The sequence below is a fragment of the Blastomyces gilchristii genome (assembly GCF_000003855.2).
Source record: "Blastomyces gilchristii SLH14081 genomic scaffold supercont1.9, whole genome shotgun sequence".
In the NCBI taxonomy this organism is placed as follows: domain Eukaryota; kingdom Fungi; phylum Ascomycota; class Eurotiomycetes; order Onygenales; family Ajellomycetaceae; genus Blastomyces; species Blastomyces gilchristii.
The window spans coordinates 1,320,203-1,332,571 of NW_003101674.1; positions in this window are offsets into that span (position 1 = coordinate 1,320,203).

Below are 12,369 nucleotides of genomic sequence, written 5' to 3' on the forward strand. Positions count from 1 at the left end.
TTAAAGTGAAATAATATTACTATGTTCATGAATATCTATTTCAATCTTATAAAGATCTTATAAGTTTTTAAAATAAGAAAGTTCTTATAATTCTCTCTTCTTAATAATCTTTTTATTCTTTATTTATAAGATAACTTCTTCTTATTTTCACTCTTCAGCATGTCTATAAGAGTTAAGAAAATTCTTATAAATACAAAGATAAATCATCTATAGAAATTCACAAAGCTCAGAAAGATCTGAATCTTATAAATACTAGTTAACTTTAATTATAATAGAATAGTCTCAATCTATGAAGATTTCATCTGAATATTATTCACAGTAATTGTATATTCTAGAAAATTAATTCAGTAGATACTGAAGTTATACTTTATAAGCTTAATATACAGTTCTGTCTTATCTAAGATCTTTAATATAGTTTGTATATACTCAGTGTGTTCTTTCTTCTTTACAGAGTATATTATTATATTATTCAGATATATTACTATGAAGACATTCAGATATATATGAAGTGTTTTATTAATAAAAGAGTGAAATACTATAGAGATATTAGTTAAACTAAAAGATATTACTAGATATTCAAATAATCTCAGTATAATTCTAAAAATAGTTTTTTACTCATTTTCAGACTGTATTTACAGCTGTGTATATATATTAATCATATTCAGTTATATAAATATGACAGCTTCTGTAAGACAGTTAATCACATTCTTAATCAGAGATAGAGAATAGTGACTCTTTATAGTCTTGAAGTTCAGATTGTGATAGTTTATATACAATCTGAAATCTTTATTCTTCTTTTTTATAAATACTACAGAGACTTCTGCAGAGATCTGTGAAGATTGAATGCTGTTATTCTTCAGATTCTTCTTTATATAAGTCTGCAAAACCTCTGTCTTATGATAAAAGAGCTTATAGATTGATTCTCAGAAGAGTTTCTACTCTTCTATTAAATCTATTATCAGAAGAGTTTCTACTCTTCTATTAAATCTATTATCAGATTCTTCTCATAGTGAGATGAAAGCTTAACTATTTTAGCTAAACTGAATACTTCTGTAAGATCTCAGTATTTCTCTGATATTTAAAGCTCAGTTTTTATAATCACAAAGTTCTCAGATATTTATAAAGTTATTATATAGATAAGCTTGTCTTCTCTAATTAACTCTACAGTATTAACTGATTCTATCTCTGTAAGTAAGTCTGTTAATACTGATCAGAAGTATAAATCTGACTTATGAATAGCTATGTATAAATTATGTCTTTAAAGTTATATAAGTCTTAAGTACATGTCATCTGTAATATTTATAATAATTACAGTTTTCACAAATCTTCTTCAAGTTTCAGAGAGATCTTGAAATTTAAAGATAACTTTTATAAGTTTCTCAGTTCTCAGATCTGAGTTCTTATACTCTGCTTATTATAAGAGTAGATTCTCAGTTTTTATCACTCAGCTCATTTACTCTATGAGCTTTAGAAACATTACAGTGATCTGAGATTCTGAGTTTATTAATACTTCTTATACTTATAGAGTAGTAGTTCTGTGATACAGTCTCTCTCTATAAGTATGCATTTATATTGAGAGAGTAACAGATTCAGATATTAACTTTAAAACTCTTAAGAAGACTATTACTGACTCTATCTATAACTTCTTAAATTTCTATTTTAATTTATTTAGACAGTTCATATAAAGATGTTCTGATTTAAAATAGATAAAGTAGAGACTCTTTTTCTTAATCTCTATATTATATACTCTGTTTATAAAAGCTTATAAAGCTCTCTCTCTCTACTCAGCAGTCAGATATAAATCTCTTTATATCTTATTATTTTTTTCTAGTAAATCTGATATCTATTATTTTAATTCTTGTAAGACTGATTAATGATCTGCTCTTTATATATCTGTGATTCTCACAGTTATTTATAAGTAATGAATAAGAGTCATCAGTTTCTTCAGAGTTAAGAACTTAGAGTCTTACTCAATGAGCTTATTCTATATCTCTTTATTCAGTCTCTTTACAAATATCATTATTCAGATCTTATTTCAGAGCTCTGTTTTCACAGATCTTAATTTATATTATAATTTTATAAAGTACTGTGAGTAATCTTTATCAGATTTCTTATCTCTTTTTCTAATATTAATAATCACAGTTCAGATGTTCTCTGTTCAGCTTATAGAGTCTCTTAACTTATTCTCTAGATAGATCTTGAGAATAGATTAGTAGAATCTCTTATAATTATTCTCTAAATAATTCAGTCAATTCTTGACTTCAGTATAGTAGAGATCTGTTATTATATAAATAACAGCTTCTTTATCTTTTATATTACACAGTCAGACTTGTGAGTCAATTTTAAATATAAACTTGTAAAAGCTTTTATAGATTATAATTCAGTAGATAGTCTTAAGTAATTACAGCTTAAGAAAGTTTCTTTTTAGTTCATAGATATTTCTGAAGATTATATTTAAAGACTCAGTTCAAGAATGTTTACAGATAGTAAGTATTTCTTATAGAAAAATAGCTTAGTTCTGTAGAAGATACTTAAGAATATTCTTTACTAAGATTAATTTATTTATAGATTTGAAGAGTTTCTATTACAGATGCAGAGAATAATATTTTATAAATAATTATAAGTTCTCTAAAATTTCTTTTTTAAGAGTTATTTATAATTCAGATAACTACTTCTGAGTATTTATAGTAGAGTTTACAGAGATTAAAGTATATAAGTTTCTAGTTCTTTCAGTTATAACAGATGATTACTGACTGACAGAGCTTGAAAAATAAGAATAAGTACTCACAGACAATTATTCAGATGTTTACAGCTTGATATAATATATACTGATAGTTACTAGAAGTATTCACAGTAGAAAGATAAATGTAGAAGTTAAATATATAATAGTATTTAAGCTGAGTTATAAATAGTATTCATGAACTTCAGTCTATATAGTTGTGTGTAGTCAAGGGCCGCTAACTCTATTAATTACAGAAGAGATAGAAATAGAGGTAAAGAATCCGCGAGAAGTAGAATTTCTTACATTTTTACAGCTGAATCGGTCAATTCATTCTCATAAGTATTCATATAAGCAGAAACTCAGTGCAAGTGAATTATCAGTTTTAATATTCTTCTCTTTTGAATTTTTAAAACAGAGTTTAAAATCAGTTTAAGATTCATTTGATTATTATGAATCTGACTATTTCTAAGTCTTTTTAAAGCAGTTTGACTATCAGAGAATATTTATATCTCTTTCAAACTATTTTCTCTTTTATAAGATTTTATTTCAATGAGTTTGAAAGCTTTCACTATTATAAATAGTTCAGTATCAAAGACTTTAGATTCACAGTCTAAATTTCAAAAATCTGAGATAAAATTGATATGATCTTCAGCATAAGTAATGTCTGTATCTAATCTGATTAAATTCTCATTTTTTAAGTTATCTGAGTAAATCAAAATATAGTCTTTTATATTGATTATAGAGATCTTCTTCAAATACTGTTTATATTCTCTCTCTGTAGATAGTTCACTTATTTACAAGTTTATAAGAGATTTAAGCTTTTCTCTTCAGAGAGATATCTTCTCATGATTAACTTTCTCAACATTGAATAAAGAAAATTGATTTTTAATCAGTGAATATAGTCTGTATAATTGAGAGAGTATTTTCTTTGAAGAATTATTTTCATTTCAATTAAGAAATCTATTTCAATTCAGTTCATTTTCTGTGTAAGAGGCCTATGCTAAATAGATTGATATAATATATATAGATCTTATATAACAAAGTGAAAAATGTTAGAGAAGAAAAAAAAAGATAAAGTGTAAGAATCAGTAATCAGAGTGAATATTTATATGTGTATATAGTAAAGCTGTGATTCAAAGATTGCTTGAGTCAGTGTATAATTACAGGCGTACGCCGGCTTCTTATATACTGTACACTAAATTAATTGATGGCTGCTATGACCCCTTTACATTCATAAGCAAGTTTGAAAGTGGCCGTGTTATTATTCAGCAGTTGTATATTCTTTCAAACTACATTCTTCCCCACCAGATTCAGTCACACTCATGTGATCAGAATGTACACTCTAGCTTCATGCAGATTAGCATATCACTAGTGTTCATGATTATATAATTTATCTCTAATTCAGCTAGTGTTCTATGTACATTCTTACAAAGAAACTTTCACTATATTATATTTCTTATTCACTAACTTTTCTTATTCTTCAATCATCTTCTTCATCATCATCATCATTGAATGTTATCATCTCATTCAAGATTCCTGTCTCTTCTCTTATTTAACATCTTCTATCTGTTGTTTATCTATTATATTATACACATTTCTGGTGATAGCTCTTCATTCTCATAACAAGTGTTCCCATAGTGCTTATACTGAGTAGTTTATTAGCAGTAAGTGTAACACATTGTGAAACATGATCAGAACTTGTTTATCTTCTAATAATTACTAGAATATACTATTATAAATAACATATCTTCTTTATCTTCTTATATACTCTTAATTATTTTTCTTCTTAGTGAGCTTCTGATTATGTCTTCTGACATAATTTTATATAAATGCAGATGCTAATATGTTTGTTTTTATTTATATAGAATCTTCACATATTGATAGATTCATGTCTGCTGATGATAGTGAACTCAATGTTGAATCATTGATTGAGAACTTGAAGAATGTGATAATGAAGAAATTATCTGTATTATGTGTGACTGAGTCTTCTGCATCTCTTCTAATCTCTTCTACTGTTATTTCTCTCTCTGCTGCTTTCTCTCAATCTTCTACTCTTATCTCTGTTTTCAGTTCTCTCTCTTCTGCTACCTCTGTTTCTGTGACTCTCACTTCTGCTACTTCTACTCTCTCTGTCTCTGCTATTACTTCTGCTTTCATTATCAGCTCTCTCTGTTTCAAGAAGATGTTGTGTAGACTTGATGAATCATGTTTCTCAGTGTGTATACTTCTGCCTTTCTTATCAATCTCTAGAATAATCTATTATATGAAGACTGTGTATAATATGACTATTTGAAGCTCAGTCACAGACACTGATTATTATATTTATTTCAAATATTTATGATAAGACAATTGTTTATTCATACTGAAGAATCATCTCTCTTCTTAACAGTATTGAGATTATAAGTCTTTTCTTTTTTCTCTTCTCTTCTAACACTGATTTTTCTAGAGACAATTGTTATGAGTTTTATTATATATGAAGTTGTGACATTCACAAACATTAAGAAACTTTTTACAATTATTAAATTCAATATTATAAGTATATTCACTCTGATGAATATCTTTAAAATGATTGATCTGTATCAGTCTATTCTCTGATATTTGTTGTCTGACTTTGTAATGCAGATGAAGAATATCTGTGTTTTCAGAAATAAGAATACAGATGTTGTACTCTTTTACATCTGTGAGTGTGAGACTTGTATGTCTTGTCTGAGATGTCATTGTGAGAATGAGATGTTTACATACTATGTTCTGCTTTCTATATTTTCTCATATCTCTCTCTCTCTTTCTGAGAAGCCTCATGTGTGTTGTAATTACATGTACAATTCTAAGATCAGTGAGTGTTCATTCAGTAATTATTATCTCTACTTTTATAGTTTTTATATACTAATAATAGTTCTTAATTACTCCAGCATCAGAGATCATTTTAATTAAAGATGACAATGCTGCTGAGACTACTCTCTCTCACTCTCAAGCTTCTCTTATTACTTTCTCTCCCTCTTCTGTGAGAAAGATTGTGTATATACTAGATTGTAAGTGTTCAGCTCTGAGTGACTCTCACTATTATTCATCTGATTCTGTGTCTTCTTCTTCTTCTGTTTCTTTCATCTTTACTTCTTCTATTCTGGCTTCTGATTCTGTGAGTTCTGCACTCTTCTTCAATTTTTCTATGCATACATGTACATATTTCTATATTGGCATTTCAGTCAATCTTGTGATAAATAACATTAATGTCATACACAGAGCAGTAGAGGAATTGGAGATATATACAGTATTATTATGAGAGTGGCTTACAGCTCTTGAATTCCTTGCAGATCTTGAGTTTTGAGATTTTCTTTGTTTTTGACATTTTTCAGGTGATGTGGTGTTGAAAATAGATTAAATATGTGATGTATAAAAATGAATGAGATGTATGATAATATTTGTCTTTTACAGCTGACTCTTATAGTTGACAATCAATTCATTATCTCTTAAGTCATCTTCTTTTCTTTTCTTATGCTTTTTCTTTGTCTGCTAGTCACTACTCTTACACAACCTCTATATGATACAGTATTCAGTGACTAGATTTAACAGCTTTTATCTTTTATGATTCTGTCTTATGCATTATACTGTCTCTCTTCACTCACTCAGATCACTACAGCAAATGACTCATTGAAACTAATCTCACTCAATCTCTGAGCATCTTCAGAAGTTAAGATGACTTGATCTCACATGTCTGCAGATGTTTCAGATGATTCATTCTCTGTTGTCTCTGTGATTGAACTGATATAAACAGTTGAATTCAACTCTGAATTTCTTTTTCTTCTGTGATCTGATTCACATGCAAGTCTGTTACTCTGAGACTACTCTTTACTGCATTGTGCCTGCTGTCTGCAGTGCATTATTATATGACTGACTACAGTCTCATCACTTATTAAAGTGTGATGTTTATCTGATTTCTTCATTTCTTCTCATTCTTTTCTTATAATTGTGAAAAGATCAGAATAAGTGAGATTATCTAATTTATAAGTGTCTATGATTTCTCTTACTTCATAAGACTTTTTAATTATAACTCTTCTTTTTCAACACTGATAATAGTGCTGTGAATAATTATAATTCACTCAGATCTTGTATCTTTGATTTTATAAGATATGAATTATTTATTAAGTTGTGTAAGATCTGTCTCTCTGATTCTTTCAATGTGTATATTCTCAGAGAATGTGATTTGAGTATTTTATATGACTTAAATTATCTAGATTGAAACTTCTCAGATCTCTCATTATGTATAAGAACTCATGTTCTTATCTTGAGACTCAATTTCTTAACTAGTGAGTCTCATATTCTTTTCAATTAAATTGCTTGATTCAGAAGTAACTTATTAGCTTTTATACATGCATGACTGATCTCTTTCAATCTTGATTCTGTGTCTGCAACTGCTGTGTCTGCAACTGTTATTCCTGCTGTGTCCGCAATTACTGTTCTCTCTCTCACCTTTTTCAAAGCATTCTCTGGAATGCGCGGATGCAATTCATACAACAGGTAGAATGATAAATGCTTGAAGACTGCATGCTGCTGAATTTGTGTGACTAATAGCATCTGATCAAGATATTCATCTCATAATCTCATAGACTTGTTCACTAGATATTTTATCAGCATGTTGCTCAGAATTTCATTCAAGTGTTTCATCTTTCTATTTGTTCATGAATAATATAGTGTTGTTCTATAATATCTTATCTGTAACTGGCTCATGAAATGTCTCACTACTTCTTCTATAAGATTCACACTGTTATTAGTTAGAATCTCACACAGCATTTCATAGTTAATATAGATCTTATTATATAGAAACTTCATCACTATCTTCTCTATTATCTCTGAAACTGCTTTCATGACTGACCAGTCAGTAGTGTAGTCAATAGCAGTGATTATTCAATGATTTTCATTTGACATTCACAGTAATATATCTATGAGATTCATCTCTCATTGTTTAAACAGTTATATTATATATTTCATCTGATATTATGCTTTCTCACATTCTAATTCTTTCTTAGATTCTTTTGTGACCTGATAATTCAGACACTTGTGAGTGTATGTCTGAATGTTCTCAGTCATACTTGACTAGTATACTCTTGATTCAAGTACACTTATGAGTTCAGAGCTTTCTAAGTGACTGAATTCCTTGTGTATATGAGTCATCAAGTTGTATCTAAATGAATATTCTAGATAGAGAGCTTCTGTATATTCTAGATCACAGTAAAGTATAATATTATTTTTTAATTTTCTCAGCTTGAAGTTTGAAAGCATCTCTTCTACTACTTTTATGAGATGCTTATCATCTAACATCTTATCATTCTTTAAGTGAGAGATTATTATATTCACTTATTCTGATTTCTTACATTCTCTCAGTATATTTAATATGAACTTTTCTTATACCTGGTTTACAGAATTCTCATTTATAAAATCAGATCTGTGACTGATTATATCAGATATCACAGTGTCTGATCTCTTTCAGTATTTGATATTAAGATTGTATACTTAGAACTCTGAGATTCAATGTACTGAGTGTTTGAAAGGTTTCATTATTAATTATAGATAGATAAGGCTTTTATAATCTATGATCATTATTATTATATATCTGTTATCAATATATCTATCTCACAATGTCAGTATATGCTTGATTGCTAGTAATTTCTTTTCATACACTGAGTAATTGAGCTCAGTGCCTGATAGTTTTCTATTATTATATATCATCAGATGTAGCTTGCTATTCTTACTTATCTGTAGAAGATTGTCTCTGATAGCTTATTCAGATATGTCTGTCTTGATATAGAAAGGTTTATCATAATCTGATTGAATAAGTACTGAGAATATTATTATATATTTTCTCAGTGTGAGAAAAGCCTTCTTACACATGATATTTCAGATAATTGAATGAAACTTCTTCTTTTACAGATTTGTATCTATTTCTCTTAAGAGATCTGAGAGTGATGCAGATATTTGTATGAAATTCTTGATAAATCTGTGATAATATAAGATCAACTCAAGAAACTGTTATACATAATATATATTTCTTAACTACAGTTAATTCACTATGACATTCAATTTCTTCAGAATGAGATGTATACAGCTATCACTCACTATATGTTTTATAAACTTCAACTCTTTCATTTCAAATACACACTTTGTTAATTTAATATAGAGCTTATACTCTGTCAGAGTTATAAGCACTTCATTAAAATGCTTCAGATATTTATTATATGAGTTTGAGAAGACTAGAATATCATTGAGATATATAAGATATAAGATTTCATTCTGTTTATAAAGAATTGTATTCATCATTGTTTAAAAGATAATGAGTATATTTATCAGACTGAATAATATTATCAGAAATTTGAACTTCTCTCATTATATATTAAATATGATTCATGATACTGATAGTTTATCTACACAGATCTGCCAGTATTCTGAGAGAAGATCAATCTTTAATAGATATCAGATGTTTTTAACTGTATTCAACTGTTATTAAATTCATGACAGTGAGTATTCATTCTTGATTATAAGCTTATTAAGTGCTTGATAATTGATACACATTCATCACTTTTCATTCACCTTTTTCATGAATAAGACTGGAAAGCCTCATGTACTTGATGAGAATTATATAAGATTATGTTATAGAAGATCTGTGATCTGACACTTCTATTCTTTAAGATGTGTTTGTGACAGAGAGTATGTATTCTGATTGACTGGTTTCACATTCTCTATATCAATCTCATGTATAAATTCTTGTTTCAGTGACAATTTCAGTGAAAGATCTATTTAAAAGATCTTCTCATGCTTCTTCAGAAGCTTCTTTATATGCTTATTCTTCTGTATATTCTTTATCTTGATTTTCTCTACTTCTGAGTTCTGTATGATATACAGAATGCTTTCAGATGAGATCTTGTAAATTATTCTCTTTACTTATTAATGTATAAGCAGATTTAATTCTTCTATATCAGAGATATGAAATGTTCTTCTTATATCAGTTGATAGAATCATATGAACTGTTTTCTTTCTATTAATTAACTGTATATGACATGTATATCATTGAATCTGCAGATTAAATCTTTGAAATCAATTGAGTCTGAGAATAAGGTTGCATTTCACATTCTGCAGCTCTTATACTTAAATATAGCAAGATTATTCTCTGAAGTGTAAGAGAACTCTTACTCTTATAAGTAATATTAAATATCAGTTATCAGATAATCTTATATATCAGGAATTCTTCACTCAGCAGATCTCTTTCAGTCTTCAGATTATATAATTACTAATATATTATATAGAAGCTTCTGTATCTGCTAACACTTTTACAGTTATCTCTTGATTCTTACTCAAGTGTCTCTTATACATTAATATTTCAGGTCTTAAGACATTGAGATGAGTATTCACTTCATTCTCATCTACATCTCATTCAGAAGCCTGCTTTCTCTTGATATTTATAGAATTCAGAGAGTTATCTAATAACAGATATCTCTTTCACTTTAAAGACTTTTCATAGAATATCAGTGAGTGTCTCTGAGCTCACTATTTCTGCTAGTTTTTTTAACTCTCTTATTTCTCTTGACTGTATATACTGTGTGTAATTCTTTACATTATGATTTTAGCATTCACAGTTGAAGTAAGCTCAATACTTATGATATCAAGATTTTCACTCAGAAAATTTCTTTTTTGAAGAATTCAGTGCTTTAATAATAGTATTCAAATCTAGATTTATCATGTCTGAGTATGTAACTTGTATTGTAGAAGTCTGATTATCTGTTCTCTACTGAAGTATACTTGATTACAGTATTTTCTGTTATAATTGATTCACTTATTTCTGTATAATAAGAATATTGTATACTTCTTTCACTGTGTCTGATTGTAAGGTTAAGCATTTTCATTCTACTCTTAACTTGAGTGTAAGATCATGAATAAAGATCTATAAATAGAAAGATGTTAAAAGCTCTTCATTCAATACAAGATAATATAAACTGAAGTGTATGAAGTATAATATAAGATTACTCACTTATCTACACTCAGTGAAGTGTTTATAATACTTATCTTATATATTCACTTTCTCAAAGTTATACAAGATTCATTTGAAAAACTCATTTCATATTTAAAAGAATGAATATTACTTCAGATCTGTAAGATTCATCTTTTCATCAGTCATTTATAATAACTTCACTTTTTCATATAGAAATGCAGCAGATCTTAAGACTTGTTGAAATTTTATTAACTGTCTGTCTGTAAGTTTGTATTCAAGTCAATAATATAATTATATCTGACTTAGCTAGCTGATTGCAGCATCATTTTTTCAGTCATTATTAAAGCTTAGTAACTCTGACAGATCTCTCAGCTTAATATATTTCATACTTAGATTCTTATTCTGCACAGCAGTCTCAGATAATATATACACTTCTGAAGAGATCATGAACAATTGTAATAGAATCTTCAGATTTAGTGTAGTCATCTATCTGTGTAAATATTCAATCTCTCACTGCAGATCTAAGACCTGATTTTCTCTATTCTTATTAATAATGATGATTGCATCAGTAAAGCTCTTCATAGTAAATACTTGATCTGCAGTGAATGCTAATTATTGTTTGACTTCTATCTCAGTCTGTCACTGTGTATACAAGGTCTTGATTTTATTTAGAATTCTTGTATATGTATAAAGCTTTGATTCTGATTCAGCAGTTTCAGCTACTTTTCTTACTGCTTTGAGTAAACTCTCTGAGAGGTTCTGTATATCTTCCAGTTCAGATAGCAGAGAAGGATGTTATTTATATTAACTAGAAGAGATATTCATTTCAGTGATTTCTTATTAATTATATAATATCTATTATTATATTACTATATCATTATATCATTATATGATTTCTGTTATTATTGTATAACTTCAGTAATAATCACTCTCTCTTTTCTTCTTCTGAGTGAAGAGCAGTCTTCTTTAAATCTGATTCACTGCTCTCATTCTTTTTCTCACATCTCATTTATTTGCATACATGGTATTAATCTGAGTGTGAAGTTTTTCTTCAACAAGCAGAGCAGTATCAATTGAATGCTCTTTTACTCACTGCTCTTTATATGCTATCTTTTGAGATATTTTAGAATCACACTGACATGATAACTATGAATTGCTTTGTAGATGAAATTATCACACTCTGAAGAAGCCTGTGCTTCTCACCAGTTTTTAGACATGCTATCAGATGTGATTCAAAGGTTGCTTGAGTCAGTGTACAATTACAGGTGTACACCGGCTTCTTATATACTGTACACTAAATTAATTGGTGGCCGCTATGGCCCCTTTACATTCGTAAGCAAGTTCGAAAGCGGCCGCGTTATTATCCGGCGGTCGTACGTTCTTCCGAACCACAAAGCTTCAGAGCAGAAGAATAGAAATTCTGTGAGTATATCAGCTAAGAATCAGTGACCGAGAATCAGAGTTTTCGGCGGGAATGAAATCTATAAAGTATAATGGAATAGTCTATATGAATGATCAGGCGCAGGCTGCACACATTAGTCCTTCCTTTTCTGAAGTGAGGTTGTGATTAGTTCTCATCAGTCAGGGGCCGCAGAATCAGATAACATGAAATCTCAGAGTTCAGGTCAGATGATCATAGCTGACTCTTTTCACAAGATATTATCAGCTG